The sequence below is a fragment of the Diplotaxodon limnothrissa genome, linkage group LG18, assembly GCF_057381915.1.
Source record: "Diplotaxodon limnothrissa isolate DT_005_m linkage group LG18, D_limnothrissa_male_GT1.1, whole genome shotgun sequence".
NCBI classification, from domain to species: Eukaryota; Metazoa; Chordata; class Actinopteri; order Cichliformes; family Cichlidae; genus Diplotaxodon; species Diplotaxodon limnothrissa.
Genome location: NC_140613.1, coordinates 10,284,646 through 10,301,084, shown reverse-complemented (window position 1 = coordinate 10,301,084; position 16,439 = coordinate 10,284,646). Strand labels below are relative to the sequence as shown.

The 16,439-nt window shown below is 38.4% G+C and overlaps 1 protein-coding gene across 1 annotated transcript in view; it reads left to right on the top strand.

Annotated features, from left to right (window-relative positions):
* The first annotated feature begins 36 nt into the window (after positions 1-36).
* Positions 37-16,439, top strand: part of mppe1 (metallophosphoesterase 1) — a 39,535-nt gene continuing 23,132 nt past the window's right edge. The window contains exon 1 of the mRNA XM_085378217.1: positions 37-1,768. The gene's annotated coding sequence lies outside the window, so the exon portion shown is untranslated. The remainder of the gene's footprint in view (positions 1,769-16,439) is intronic.

The window sequence follows — 16,439 nt, the reverse complement described above, 5'->3', positions numbered from 1 at the left end:
GTTAAACAGTGTCTCTTTCAGAAAGACTGAGTTGCAGGCTGACAGGAAGTTGTATGCAGAAGTGAAAGCAGGAAATTATTTTGAGCAGCAGGCTAAGACGAGGCTTTAACAATGTAACAGATAGCTTTAAGAAGGCTTTAAGGTTTTATGCATACAGGTATTAAATTAACTTTGTATTCCAGGTGCAGTTATAACTATTTTATACATATTGCATATCTGTGCTTATTTGAGTTGATGTTCAGGTTCTTTAAAGGTCTTAAGCTTCATCTAGTGAGAGTGTCTAGATGATCCATGCTGAGGGAAAACTAGAACATAGAAGGAATTGCAATACATGCTTACAAAACACTTATATATCAGATCATTTTATATTAAGGTTTTAGTAGAGGTTCTTGGTTAAAACATTTATTTAGTAGAAGACATACACATAGTCTCAGTGAGCTTCTGGTCTGGTAAAAGGTCAGAAGTGCAACAGGTGAATTGAGAAAGAGCATTTGAGGACGAGACACAGACAGTAGGTGAAGAGGTGACACAAAGAGCATGTGAGGTCGTGACACACACACACATAGAGTTAAATTTATTTAGAGGAGAGATTACTCATGTCTGGTTGTAACTGCAAAAGTGTCTCGGTAAAAGAGGAACCGTTCCTTGTTGTCTCGGCAAGAAAGAGGAACAAGACAAGAACTGAAAGGTAGACAGGAAGGGCTAGCCATGAAAATAGAAGATGATCTTCTGGGTTAAAAGTCTGATCTATGTATAAAATGTATCTGTGACGCATGAAGGGGCGTCAGTAAATCAAACCCTGATGCTATAAAATATCTGTTCATGCTTTGATTAAGTCGAGGACTACTGGCTGTCTGCGTACAGAGTGTCTTCCCACACGTGTGTTCATTAAAATCATTGTTGGACCAAGATCCTCTGGACCATGGGTGGTGTGTACTCTCCTTCCTCAATTTTGAACCTTAACATTTGGGGGCTTCGTCCGGTGGTTGAGGAGGGAGAATTGGAGGTTTAGATGGAGAAATTTGGTGGTCTCTGAGGTGGTCTGACGGGCAGACATGAATTCCAGTGGTCGAAGTGAGTGGGCATAAGCCGGCTTATCCAAAAGGTAAGGCACTACCTGTTGAATTATTTCCAAAGTGTGCCAAATTGGACATGATAAAATTTAAGTCTACTCACTGAAGTTACTGGTGGATGTCTGTTTTGATTTTGATGAAAATTTCATGAGTTGAAGCAGTTAGAGTTCTGCTAAGAAGAAATGAAAGCAGTAAAGTCTGCTAAAGCAGTTAGAGTCTGCCAGGAAAAGTTTAAATACTGGGTTGAAGTCCCAAGGAAATTGAGTTAGAGTCTCAAGTAGTTTGGTAGGGAATTGGTTATTGTGTTGGTTAGAGTCCAAATTTGGTCATAAGAGTGGACCTGAGCGGTCATTTTGTGAGTTGGAGTCTCCATTGACCACTAGGTTGCACCTGCCTCAGTTATACACTTGTTTCGGGTGTTGACTGTTGTTTCAAAGTATTATAAATTACTCAAGAACGCCAGTTGGACTGGTAGGAAGCGCAGTTCTCGGAGGTAATGCTCCCTCCCGGCCAAGGACGCTTGGCCCTGACCTATCGGCGAATAGGGTTAGTACGGTTGGCAACCGGGGAGAACTTGGGAACCTCCAAAATAGCTAGGAGTTAGAGTCTCCTTACCGTTTGGAACGGTAGTCTGCGCTTTTTTTGGACAGGAGAAGTTGGACTTCGGGCGTGTAACTTTAACTTAACACTTCGAGGTAAGCCTTGGCTGTGAAATGCCAAAAATAGAGCTTCAGGCAAAGTTTGGGTTGGTTGACGCTTTTAAATTGAGTTAGGGATTTTAGAAATGAGGCCAGAAACAGTTAAAGTCTTGATACTGGTTAATTGGTCGCAAAAAACTCAGGGAGTTTATCCGCTGGGCGGTTATTTTAAATTTGTCTAAATTGTGTAGGCGCTAAAGCTGACAGATCTGACAGTGGTTGTAAATATAAGATGTCTTTGTAATATAAAATAAGAGATCTCTGTGTGAAAGGAGTCTGAGGCAATGCTGGAGCTATTTTTAGACGGTGTGTGTGTGAGTGAAAATGCAAATGAGTAAGCAGTGAACTGTTTAAGCCACCGTTGGTTTTACAAATACTGCTGCAAACATTGTTGAGTGTGTGTTTAAAATGCCATTTATGTTTATTAGAGGACTATAAATAAAGTTTTGAGTTGCCGTAGGGGATGTATAGTAATTGACTGAAGTTGGATGTAGATATATAAATATATTGAGTGCACTGTGTATACTTAAGATTAACATATTACTTTCAGTAGTAACTTCTCTCCAGCAATAGTTGCTGGTGTGTTTTATTTTTTCAATTTCTTGTGTGAATGCGGTGACTAGAAGGTTTTGAATGATGAATAAAGGTGTGAGAGGTATTTCTTTGGTGATGTAAAGTAGGATGTTTTAAAGTTTGAAAGTGTTTTTAACTTAAGAGATGCATGAGTGATGTTATAAGAGTTTAGTTTATTTAAAAGGTGTGTGTGTGAGAGGATTATGAAATCATTGTGTGAATGATGCTACATTTTAGATCAAAAGTTAGTAGAATTACAGAGGGTTTGTAGATTGTAAATACAAAATAAGTTTGATTAGCCTGGAGAAACAGCAGAGCAGCTGCGTGCTGTGTGTGTGTAACAGGAAATGGTGTGGGTGACAGGAAGTTTGCATGCCCATATAAGGTGACGAGTGAGCACCCAGAGAGAGAAACAGATGAGTTAAACTCTAGGCAGATAAAGCGAATGGAGGTTTTGAGAAAAGAAATGAAAAGGATATTAATTGTATGTTTTAGTGTGTCAACACAGATTACAGATAAATAAAGGTGGACTTCTCTCAACCTGGAATTTTGAGTACGGCGCCAAAACCACTAGAGTAGCATGATTGGGAGAAAACAGGCCAGATTTTGGCTTAAAATTTTACAGCTTGACCTCCCACTTGTCCCCATCCTGAGAAGAGGCTCAAAGGACAGTTAATCTCCTGATGAAGACAGACAGAACATCGTGGACTTGAGAAGAATTAACAGCAGCCAAAAGACAGTGCAACTGAAACCACACTGACGACACCAGCAGCAGCATGTAAGGAACCACGAGGTGGAAACATGTACTGTAAATTACAGGCTGGGCAGTTGAACAGTGGGATAATGAACGGTGGTAAAGCACTGGACACTGATTGTCAGATTTGCCATGCTTGGAGTAATCTTGAAAGAGATGACTGAGAGGATCAACAGAAAAGAAGAAACCACGTGATGAACCATGCACGGTGGACAGCAGGCTGGTAAGAACAGTGTGACATGACTGTTTAAAGGCACTGAATGTGGTATTTTGCCAGGCTGGGACTTGATCCAAAAGGAAAATACTGAAGAGAAACAGAGAAGAAACAGACTGTGTTTGCTGGAATTCAAGACAACAAAAGGACACTGAGAGAAGAGGACGGTGACCAGTGAGAGGCGAAGCAGGACGAGTTCGACTGTGAGAATACAGGGTGTAATTGGACTGAAAGTGAAGCTTGAACTCATGATGGTTTAGAGATGTCCACCGTCACAAACAAAGAGGTAAACAAGAATAGAAAACACACATAGACAAAGTGTTACATGTGAAATTATTTCTGGAAAGAATCAGAAGTGAGATAGTTTTGAATTAAGAAATCAGGGAAAAGATGCATGAATTAAACCTGACTATAACATATAGAGGCAATGAAGAAAGCAGCTTACACTTACTGAACATTAACAAAATACATAGGAAAAGCAATGAAGACCTGCTTACACGTATATACATGACATAAGTTGGGATTTCTGACCAGAGAAAGGGAAACGGGTAGTTTAAGTACATATGAAAATAATGAAAATGTCTCAGTTGTGTTTCTATAGGGGCGAAACAGATCTGGATCAATTTTCCACGTGCAGCGGTCGGATGAAACCTGTAGGTTAACTTGACTGGACATGCCAAGGCAAGTTTCTGGTTGAATTGTTCACAGCGCCATGTCTCCATAAACATGACAAGTGGGCCCTAACTTCTGGCTAAGGAGCAGGGACACGGTTAATAAGGTGGGAACTTAGAATTTGGGTTAGCAGATTTGGGAAAGAAACTGACGGCTTAAGTGGAGAATTGTGCAGGAGTCTGACACACTGCAAAAGCAACATATGCAAATTCACATACACAAGCAGAAAATGCATTAACCTTATGAAGACAAGACAAGCTCATGGAGATTAATGCATAGATACAGATTAAACCTGGCTAAGAACACAAACATATGCAATGAAGAACAGCTTGCTATTTTGTATGAATGATACAATGGTGTGAATGTTTAATAAAATACATTTGAGTTTGTAATTGAGGAATAGAAGAAGCCATATGACAAAGGGAGTGAGTTATGTAAACAAAAAGTGATTAAAGTAGTTTTAAAAGAGTGACTTAGGAGTGCTCTCTCGTACTGCGTGATCAAAACCAGTGATCACTGTAGAAAGAAATAAAATGATTTAATGAGTTGGGAGTGTTTAAACATATGTTTCTGTTGTTACAGCAACTCATTGAGAGATGCCTCAGTATGCAAATTAGTTGGAGTGAGTGGTGACGAAGGAACTTCCTGTATGTGTGTGACTGTGACTTTCAGGAAGAGGAAGCATAGCAGAGACGAGAAGTGCAGATTGGGGTAGGGAATTTATAGTTTAGTGATTATATGTTGTTGTAAGGGGGTTTTATGCTGAATTGAAGTATGTTACAGAGCATAAGGGGGTGATTTTTGTTTGCAAATTGTGTGGTTTTAATGAGACTTTCGGTGTATTGAGGAGGTGAAATTATGTGGTGGCAAAACTTTTGTGTGTTTAAGGTTGTTGAGGTTGTTGTGGTGATGGGTTGATTTTGTCAGTTAGGTTTGGGTTGTTGTTTTTGTTTTTAATAGAGGGAGTTTTAGGAAACATGGACATGTCTAAAAAATTGGGCCCATTATTTTTAACAGTGCACTTAAAGAAAACCTGTCAGGTGATTTTGTTTTGTTTTTATGAGCTAACAATCAGCTCTATTTTTCCATTTCTGTTTTAAGCAGGCCTGCAACAGTGAATAACGGCGCTGAAAATCATCGGGAGGAGCAAATATAAGGGGGCTTTCCAGATTTCAATTGGCTGAGGAGAAAGCTACCTGGGGACAATTCAGGTCGTAAGTCCCTGTAAAAAGGATTTTATGCGAGTTAATCCAGTCCAAAAGCATAAAGAAATATTTTCCTATGGAAAATAAAAAATGACTGAGCTCATTTTGCTGAGGGTGGAGTATCTGATCGTGCGGGAAGCTCCACTATCAGCAAAAACATGGTGTGACTGCATGTGAGTGAATGTGTGACTGCATGTGAGTGAGGATGAATTAATGTGGACAAACAATTGTTTTTACCAGAGAAAATTTGTTGACTGGGGTTAGATTATGGGATTATAGTATATTGTTGGGAGAATGCCAAATGCTAAAGGGGAAATATTTTTTGATGTAACTCAGTTATCATTAATTGAAGAAACACATGACTGATAACTGTTCTGTTTTAAGTTTATTTTTATGACATAGATTGGATCATGAGTGGGGAAACTGAGCATTTTTAAGTTTTGTATAGTATCTTGACACATGAAATGTATCAAGATAAAGGGGGGTTTAGGGTTTAATAATTTAATTGTTTAATAATTTAGGATCATTTCAGGACCTTTTGGGTTTTTGATCATTTGGATATGGTAAAACTGAAACTGAAAAAAATAAGAAACCGGAAACCTAAACTGGGTAAGCTAATAACACAAACCAGAAACGAGGATGCAGGGAGGTCCGGGGAAATACACCCAGAGAACATAGGGAGATTACACACAGGTGGGAAACACAGGTGACACTGATAAACATAACGAGACAGGGCAGGAGTGAACACAATATTACGCATACTGACGAGAGACTGTCAAAGTAAAACAGGAAGTACACAGAGGTTCAGACAGGAGGAGAGAGAGCACGGGGAGAACACAGACATAACAGGCTGGGGAAAACATGGAATAAACACAAAGAGAGACGAGAGCTCATAAATACACAGAGGGGCACAAGGGGGTAAGAGTCACAAAGGAAAAAAAAACACTTAGGGAACACCACAACAGGACACCTCAGAAAACCTGGCCTAAATAAGGAGCGAAAATACAAGGAACCAAGAATACTGGGCCAACATGGCCCAGGACCAAGACAGAACTGAATCCTGTTTAGAAGATACAATGCCGGTTTTTCAAAGCTGTGAATAAGTCTTAGAGGGAAAATTAGTGAGGGTTGAAGGAGTAGAACAGCTTTGATTTCTTTTTGATTTCTAGAAGTAGTGGTTATAATGTAGGCTTACACATACAGATATTACATAGGAGGTATTTTTAGGATAAAGGGGAGAGCTTGTAAATAGAAATGATTTTTATACATATTGCATTTTTGATATGAGTTATTGAAGTTATTGAAGGATTGCACGCTTACAGACACAGAGTTAAGAAACACACATGACAGTATTGATTCCAGGCAAAAGGCCCTAAATTCATTTAGCTTTTTGACTGAACTTAAAGAAGGACCAAAGAGTAAGGAAAGCATATATTTTGGTTAAGTCTGATAAATTAGAATTAGAAGGTATTGTTACATTAAAGGGAGCAAATGAAATAAAAAGCCTATACCAAAAACGGGTTATAACATAGGAAATGTGAGGTTTTAAAATGAAGTTAGTGTTAACACATAGGAGTTGTTTCAAGGCAGCATTTAGCTATGATGAAATGTATATAGGAGTAATTGCTTATATGCTTAAACTTAATTGATTAAAGTGGTTGTTTTCTTTTGGATCTTTTAGAGTAGAGGAACTTGCAGCAGCGACAATTTGTGCACAGGATGTTGATGATCAGATAAGGGAAAATAGAGCGAGCAACTGGACGTGAAAGCAGGGCTTAAAGAGTTTTAAAGTGATGAGGAACGTTGAAGAATATACATAAATACAAGTCAATAAGTTAAGAGCATAATTAGGATCATGCTTTTGATTAAAGAGTCCCAAAAAGGATAAGTTAGGGAGATGCAAGAAAAGGTGTTTTGTTTCCTTTGCAGAAGATCTCAGCGACCACAGGAGGGGCGAGGATCCTGGAGATCTCGAGGCCTGCTAAACCACCAGAGAGGGTCTGAGCGAGGACACAATGTATTGCGACCTCTGGTGTTCCAGAGGTCGAGAGAGGGAGTGTGGAGCAGGGAAATTATTTTACTGCTATTGTTAAATAATTGTCATCATTACCATTGCATTAATAATATAATCTGGAGTTTATATTGCATTCAGGGGTTAAACAGTGTCTCTTTCAGAAAGACTGAGTTGCAGGCTGACAGGAAGTTGTATGCAGAAGTGAAAGCAGGAAGTTATTTTGAGCAGCAGGCTAAGACGAGGCTTTAACAATGTAACAGATAGCTTTAAGAAGGCTTTAAGGTTTTATGCATACAGGTATTAAATTAACTTTGTATTCCAGGTGCAGTTATAACTATTTTATACATATTGCATATCTGTGCTTATTTGAGTTGATGTTCAGGTTCTTTAAAGGTCTTAAGCTTCATCTAGTGAGAGTGTCTAGATGATCCATGCTGAGGGAAAACTAGAACATAGAAGGAATTGCAATACATGCTTACAAAACACTTATATATCAGATCATTTTATATTAAGGTTTTAGTAGAGGTTCTTGGTTAAAACATTTATTTAGTAGAAGACATACACATAGTCTCAGTGAGCTTCTGGTCTGGTAAAAGGTCAGAAGTGCAACAGGTGAATTGAGAAAGAGCATTTGAGGACGAGACACAGACAGTAGGTGAAGAGGTGACACAAAGAGCATGTGAGGTCGTGACACACACACACATAGAGTTAAATTTATTTAGAGGAGAGATTACTCATGTCTGGTTGTAACTGCAAAAGTGTCTCGGTAAAAGAGGAACCGTTCCTTGTTGTCTCGGCAAGAAAGAGGAACAAGACAAGAACTGAAAGGTAGACAGGAAGGGCTAGCCATGAAAATAGAAGATGATCTTCTGGGTTAAAAGTCTGATCTATGTATAAAATGTATCTGTGACGCATGAAGGGGCGTCAGTAAATCAAACCCTGATGCTATAAAATATCTGTTCATGCTTTGATTAAGTCGAGGACTACTGGCTGTCTGCGTACAGAGTGTCTTCCCACACGTGTGTTCATTAAAATCATTGTTGGACCAAGATCCTCTGGACCATGGGTGGTGTGTACTCTCCTTCCTCAATTTTGAACCTTAACAGTATCTATACATCTGATGCAACCAAATAGCACCACAGACTGTCCAGAAGTTCACTGATCCAGGTTTGGGAGGAGATCCTTCAAAACAGCATCCACCTGCATCAGGAGCATGCCCAGATGTTAGCATACAGGATCATGGGGACTATACACACTACTGAGCTACATTATGACATGAGCAGGATCAGTGTGTGATTTAAATGTGTAGCTTTTGGTGTTACTTTAAGGAGCTCCCCTCCTTTCACTCTTGATAGGGCCACCAAGCTGCCCTAAACTGAGCCTGCTTCTGCTGGAGATCACTTCCTGTTGAAAGGAGGCTCTTCCTCCCCACTGATGACAATGTGCTTGCTAATAGTTGATCCATCTGACCACAGAACAGTTTTCCACCTTGTCTCAGTCCACTTTTTAAAAAAAGCTTTGATTCAGTGAACATGGCAGTATTCACATGTTCACATGTGGTTCTCATGATGGTTTCTCCAGATTCTCTGAATCATTTGTTGATATTATGCACTGTTAATGATAGATATTCAAAGTCTTTGCAAGTTTACGTTCAGGAACATTATTCTGCAACGGTAGATTTTTGCAGATTGGTGAACCTCTGCCCATCTTTACTTCTGAGAAACTCCGCCTCACTAAGATAACCTTTTTACACCCGATCATGTTACTGACCTGCTAGTTGCAAAATGTTCAGTCAGCTGTTTCTGTTTAGTACCACTTACTTTTCCAGCCTTTTGCTGTCCTGACCCAAACATTGATTCTGTCATCAGTTTCAAAATGATCCGACATTTTTCATGAAATTGTAAAATGACTGTGTTTAAACATTTGACATGTTTTCCATGTTCTATTATGAATAAAATGTGGGTTTAGGAGATTTGCATTCAGTTTTTATTAACATGTTACACAGTCTCCTTTCTGAGAGCTGGCATTGTCATATTGGAGAGTACTTACATGTGTGTGTGTGTGTGTGTGTGTGTGTGTGTGTGTGTGTGTGTGTGTGTGTGTGTGTGTGTGTGTGTGTGTGTGTGTGCGCGCACTGGTTGTTGGATTTTGTTACCATGCAATGCTATCAGTCTTTTAATCTAACTCAGCTCATTATTGTTCCTTTTATTCATTCGTTTTTCACATTTTAGAGAAAGCTTAATGTAAAACCTTTTCACTGTAGACATTTAAGTCGATATGTGGTACAGTTTGCATATCGTGACCTTTGAGCTTAACCGCATTCAGACCTTTTCAATTAAATAAATTGAATAGTTTTATCCTAGACAGATGACCTTCTCCCGAAGTCAGCTTGAAACATCTCAGTCTGCAAAAAGCTGGTGGGGTTTTTTTTTACACTTTAGAAATATTATCATACATTTCTAAGGAAATTATTTATTCCCTCAAACAGCAGGCGAGGTGAGTCACTCGCATTTAAATTCACTTTTAGTGAAGCTGAATTGGCAGGTCTGTGGAGAGGTTAGTTTACAATTACATTTTTTCCTCTGATACACCACCTAACATCTGCATAAATGGCTTCTAATTAGTGTCTGGAGCCTGACCAGCCAGACTAACATGAATCAAATCTGATTGGTCACAGTACTGTAACTGCATCCTGTTGAGCAATTGTGCCACTTTTTATTTTCCACATGAATGTGATTCACATGGAAATGGTCCTTGCTGCCTTCATTTGTTAAGCTAATGGAGGGTGTGTTTTAGTGCAGGTCTGTGAAGTAAACGGGGCCATTACCATTATTGTTCTCTGTTTTGGGGGGATTTAGGGGTTTTTAACAACTTGGATTACTACAAAAAGAACAACAGGATGTTTTCTAGGTCCTTTGCAGAGGCTTGAACTCAGCATCTTTAAATTCAGCAACTGCCAGACAAAAAGAAATGTAAATTAAATGCTAAATTAATTAATAGAGCCACTTAGTTAGGGTGTGAAAACAATGAATTTTTTGTCCTGGGAATGAAAAGCCTCTGTGTTGATACCAAAGCACAAATGTATTTAGAAGCACAGTATTTTGATTTCAGGGGTTTTGAACTTTTTAAACTTGTTTATTTTCCCAATAAATATAGCACCAGGCTGACACCCAGTATACAGGCTTAACAATAACAAGGATGGTAAAAACTCAGCCTGTTAGCACAGTTTTATAATGTTCTCTGGAAGTCTGGAGGAACGTGTCCAGTTTTTAAAAATAACCTGCTGATTTCATCTGTTACTAGTGAGCAGTCCAGAGAATATAAGTCAGGATAGCTCAACCTCTGCTGAATAGATTTGATGGTTTTGTTTTCTCTACAATATCTAATGGATCCACAGACAGCTTAAAAGATTGATGCAAGCACCTTCATGCCACCCACTGCTTAGTGAGACCGTGTTAAGAAGCCTCAAGCTGAGCATCTTGATGTTTTGAAAGTGGATGAGACTAGGGAGGAGTGAACTTTGTGAAGTTCATCTTTTACTATTTAACCCTTGTATGGTGTTCGGGTCTGTGAGACCCGTGTTCAGTTTTTTTCAAAAGAAAAATTAAACAATTAATTATTTTTTCACGTGTAAATGTGTTGTGTCTTTCCACTCACTCCACTTGATTATAACTGATTTATTTATAACATTTTATATAAAAGAAAAACGAGAAGCACATTAATTCATAAATGTGATCTAACAAAGGTAAAGGGAAAAAATTAACCATGTTTGCTGTTCATATGTCTTGTAATTGGGATGAAGTAAACATCTGTTGAGTAATTTAACATAAAATTGTTTGATAGTGTTAATTTGGAAAGCCAAAACTCTAGCGGGTCCACCAGACCCATGAACACTGGCTGAGTAACAAAAATACGAACACCACACAAGGGTTAAGTGACCTCAAACTAAAGACTGATGCTGTAAACTTACCTGTGAAGTGTTTACTGAGGTCACAGAGTGAGGCAGCTGAGAGCCCTTTCCCTATAAATTTCTATAAAACTGGACATTTTTCAGCTGATGCTGCACCCCTGTTAAAAAAAATGCAGGTTTCAAACCTGGAAACTACATCCATCTTTTATACTGTCTATGCATGAACCTCCTGAATCGTAGTAATTATAGTAAAGCACATATGCTCTTATGCAGTTATTTCTTATGCAGTTTTTTTTCTGTTTGGTAATTGCGGGTGCTCCTCTTCTAACGCTTCTTTTTCATCTCATCTCCAAACCAGTTTTCTTCCTAAGCCCGATTCTACTGGGGAGCTCTTCCTGTTGTAAGGGAGTTCTTCCTCCCCACTATCACCAAATGCTTGCTTGTGGGAGAGGAATCGTTTCGATACTTTCTCAAATACTGTATTGTAGGTACTTTGTCTTTGAGATGTTGTGAACTGGCAACATAAACCTGGCTCCCAGGAGAGGATATATCTAGAACCTGTTTATGTTCCCACACCCTCTTTTTTGTGGTAAATTTAGTTCCCCACGTATCACACAGACACACGTACTCACACACATTGCGCACACAAAGCACGGCATCTCCTCTGATGTTATGCTGACGCTGGTAGGTTGATAACCATGGAGGAGCCAGAAGGGGAAAAAGAAGGAGGAGGTCCAATTATTTTTGAAGCATTTTCTCCAAAAGTCTGACAGCCAAGTTGTGAGACTCTGTTTTTCTCTGACTTTTAGGTGTGGTTGCTATTTTGATAAATAATCTCATGATAATGTTACCTGTCCTCCTTGTTTTTAGTTAAAAGTTAAAATTCATAACACGATGAGAACATTAAAAAAAAACTCTTAATGTGAACTGAAATCATGCTGAAATGTCCTTTAAGGTAGTAGGTTTATAAATACACATCATTGTTGTGAACAGGTAGAACATCTGCATTTATTGAGGTTGCTTCCTCAAATAAAATATGCAACAGCAGCCTGATATCAGAGAGAATAGCAGCTTGTTATACTTTCACATGTAAAACAAGGGAAGTTCTGCTTAACGAAGCCCACAGTGCTCAAATGAAGCCTAAACCCATGACTGGCCCTGTATGATTATCATTTAATCGAATCGAGTATTACCTTGTTATTCACCCCTCTCAGAGGGATAAACAACTCTAAGCAATTAACAAGAAACAAGCATTCTGACCTAAAGTTTAGATGATGCTTTAAAGCTGAGTGAAGAGGCCGGTGTCCGCCCAAAACTGCAGGTTAGTAGGTAGAATTTACACTCATTCAAGGTTGCTAAACCCACAAAATCCTCATAAACCACAAAATCCACACAGTTGATCTTCTCATCTTTCAGACAAACCAAATACCAATTTTTCATCTTCCCACTTTCATTCCAGTCAAGGTTTGATGCAAACAACAGGAACACTGAGGCCGTGTCCTCAGAAGACTTTCAGAGAATTCTTGAGCGGTTTCGCAACCTCGAGGAAATCAGTTCCCTGACAACACTATCACGGCACGTACTGAGCATCCACTTCACTATTTTCTTGCACAAATAAGAGGTTAAATTTGTGGCACGCATAACTGGCAGTAACTGCTTCTTAAAAAGGGTGAAAGTAAAAATACCCCTTCTTTCACAAAGCTGCAACCAGACTGTAAAAATCTGGAAATATAACCAGTTAATTGTTTAATTATACTTCCTAAGATTATTATTGTACTTATCACTTAAATGCAAGGCCACACAAAATTCAAAAATTGCAACTGAAGAAACAGTAATATCATCAAAAATATGCAGTTTATTTATACAGTGATAGTAAAATCCCAACAATAAACACACACTACTGTTCATTTATATTAAGATAGAAATATTCTGTGAATCATTTTTTCCTTTAAACCGTTAATTTTTCTAATAAATCTGATTTATTAACTTTGACTCTCCACCCATTTGGATTTATGAATGTGCACTTTTAACTGTAATAATACAAAGATGGCATATAATGTAGTATATTATAGTTGTATAATTTGTTGTGAGTGTTTGGCAGCTCTTGAAATGTGTGCATAAGGTTATTTGGCATTGCACTTTCTCAGAAAAAGACTGTTAAGATGGAAGCATATGTCATTGAGCATTAATACCCATAGCGTGTTAACTAATACTCCATTATTATTCTCACAGATTCTGACTTTTTTGATTATGTGCTCATATAAAGCTGGACAGTCCCTTTGCTTCACATCCAGATGTGTCATAAAAGGATTTCAGCTTTTGTTTCTGAGAAAAAGGACAGTTTTCCACATCATGACGTGGACGTCCGAGTTAAATGAGCAGGTGTTGGTGTCTCTGGCTTGTTGTTTTTTAATATATAAAAGTTTGCATCTTCATGGTAGAGTTTTAAAATTGTGGTTGAAGCGAGGAATTATTCACTGGAGGATTTTTTAGAGTGTTGAGTCAGTGCCGACATTTCCACTATATAATCGTGTCTATTTTTAATGCGGCAGTGCCCGAGGCGCTGGAGAGGACGCAAAGCTTTAAATTCTTTGCAGTTTTTACATCAAAAAAATGAATTTTGAAACTGCTGAGGTATTTGCCCATACTAGCTTTCTCTTTTTATCATCGTTTTACCAGCCTGTTGACAAATTCACTTGATGGAAAAGACAGTTTGGCAGGTTGTTCTTTCAGCATCACATGACTTTTCTGTTGTTTTCGCTCTATGATCAACTAAATATTGGGGTAAATGATATGAAATGTATCAGATTTTGTTCTTACTCTGAAAATAAGGCTTTTTACTCTGTTTCACAGCTACACATGATATTTGAAACACCAGCCAGTGGTAGGTATGTGTGAATAGCAAGAAGAGTGAATTCAATACTTTCTCCTTGAGACTGAGATGAGTAAGACACAAGACTGATTTACCAGCCTCAGAATTTAAACAAAGCTGTGCAACTTGAGAGCGGTTTGAGACACTCTCCAGAAGCTGCACATCTGTAGGGAAGCAGAGTTTGGAGTCCCCACCCAGTTGGTGTCTAGAGACAAAAATACTCATTCACCATCACGCACCAATCACAAGTCTGAAAACTGAGAAGGACTTCCTTTGAGTCACACTATCATTACTCAGTTTGCCTTTGCTCCACTTCCTCACTGCTCCCTCACAAGTCAGATCTTGCGCTGAATCTATGCTGGAGGGTCAAGACGGGATGGGGGGAAGTGAAGGGTGTAAATCCTTTTCATTGTACGTGTGAGCAGTGGCACAGGGCTCCTCCAAACCAACTAGTTGAGCAGGTAACAGCAGTTCGGTGGCGTAACTGGAGCAGCTTTGTTGGAGCTTTTTCCTGTGTGAAATAAACTCCTCGCTGCTTCGAGTTTCAGGGTTGACCTGGAGCTGCACACATAAGCAGTCTCCTGCTGATTAGATTTCTGCACATAATCACTTAATCTCATTTGTCCCATAGTAGTTGGCTCCTTTCCATTTATCTGTTTGTCAAGCTTTACTGATCACTGATCAGATTAGAATTTATCAACTCAATAGTTTTATTGTTTCCAGATGGAGGTCTCTGTTTTTTAAATTACTTTTTGTTCATATGTCTCTCTCGCTCTCTCTCTCTCTCTCTCTCTCTCTCTCTCTCTCTCTCTCTCTCTCTCTCTCTCTCTCTCTCTCTCTCATGAATACACATTAGTCAAGATCGCAGTTGGTAGGAGGAAGAAAACTGTAGGAAATTACTAGTATTTTCAAAATAAAAGGACAAGCCAGCGGTTTAAATTTTCTTTAAAATCAGCACAAACTCACAAAGAACAGCCGCACTGGATAGTTACAATGTGCATGTTAATGTTAATAGAAGCAGGCTGCAGTGTCGTAGGAGTAGAATAATTTTTTGATATTTGATACATTTCTCTGATGCCATCCTTGCCAAACAATTTGACTGCTAGACTTTCATTAACGCCTTATTAGTTTTATGCAGTTTGGCTACTTTAACTCCATCTCAGTATCAGCTCCCATCGCTGGCTGTGGCAGCTTGCCTTGGTGTAAATGCAAAATGTTGCTTTATCTTACCAAAAATACTTTCATGGAAGTTAATAATAAATTATAACAAAATGGAAAACCCCCAACTAAAGTCTTCAATCCAGAGTGTTTTCATATAAGAAAATCGCTTTTAATTAATAATCTGATTGATGCATTTGATCAGTTAACCTCAGTTAAGCCTCACATATTGATAAAAATCATTGATGTCCTGTAATTTTGGGTGGTTTCATGTGAAATTTTGATATTTTTCTTACACAACTAATAAGCAGTGACAAGTTAAAAAACAAAAAACTAAAACATGACTGGAGCTACAAAAAAAAGGAAAGAATTCCTGACTATCAGATTTAAAGTTTCAATCCCAATCGTAAAAGTAGATGACTACAAATGATGTCTCTACTGAAACCAAACTAGTTGACCCCACAGGAGAGGAGGAACTGAAGGCAGGCACACCTTGGACAGGTCACCAAAGGATGGCAGGGCTGAAAATTATCAAAAATGTTGACCTACTTCATTATTATTAATGCATGAATGCTAACTTGTGTTATTAATAATGCATTTACCTTTGTGGATGTTGTGTGTGGTTGAAATGTTAATATCCGTACTTCTATTCTCCAAAAGTTGATTCTGTTCATCTGGACGTAGCGTTTTCAGTGGGAGTAACGTTTCGTCACTCATCCAAGTGACTTCTTCTGTCTCAGCTGACTGCAGGTTTCCTCAATCTTATAAACAGTACATTTGCATAATGACTGAAACCACCACAACTGAAGGAACAATGGTTCCTTCGTCATAATACAGGAACTGACCTCCCAGCCCATTGTTTTTTGTGGATTTTGTAAATCCCCCCGCCCAAAAAAAAACAAAAAACAAAACAAAAAACTGCCAAATCTCAGTTTAACCCTTGACAGTCCTAATTTTTCTGTTTAAGCTTAGAAGCAAAGTCACCTCCTGTTTGTAAAATTCTCTTTCACTCCTTATGGCTTACATAATAGATTCGAAGTGAGAATTAGACTTTAAATTGGAATAACATTTGTATTCTCGTGTACTAAAATTGCTTTATTATTTTATTAATACAGTACTATTATATTATGTTATTAATATCAATGTTTAGTTACCTTTGCATGAATATTGTCCTTAATGGAGATACTTTTTATTTTCTTATTGAGTACATTTAAGAGTCTGTACTTTTTCATTTATACTTGAGTAAAGAAATTGCTTCAGTAATTCAACTTTTAGTGGAGTATTTTTTTTAACACT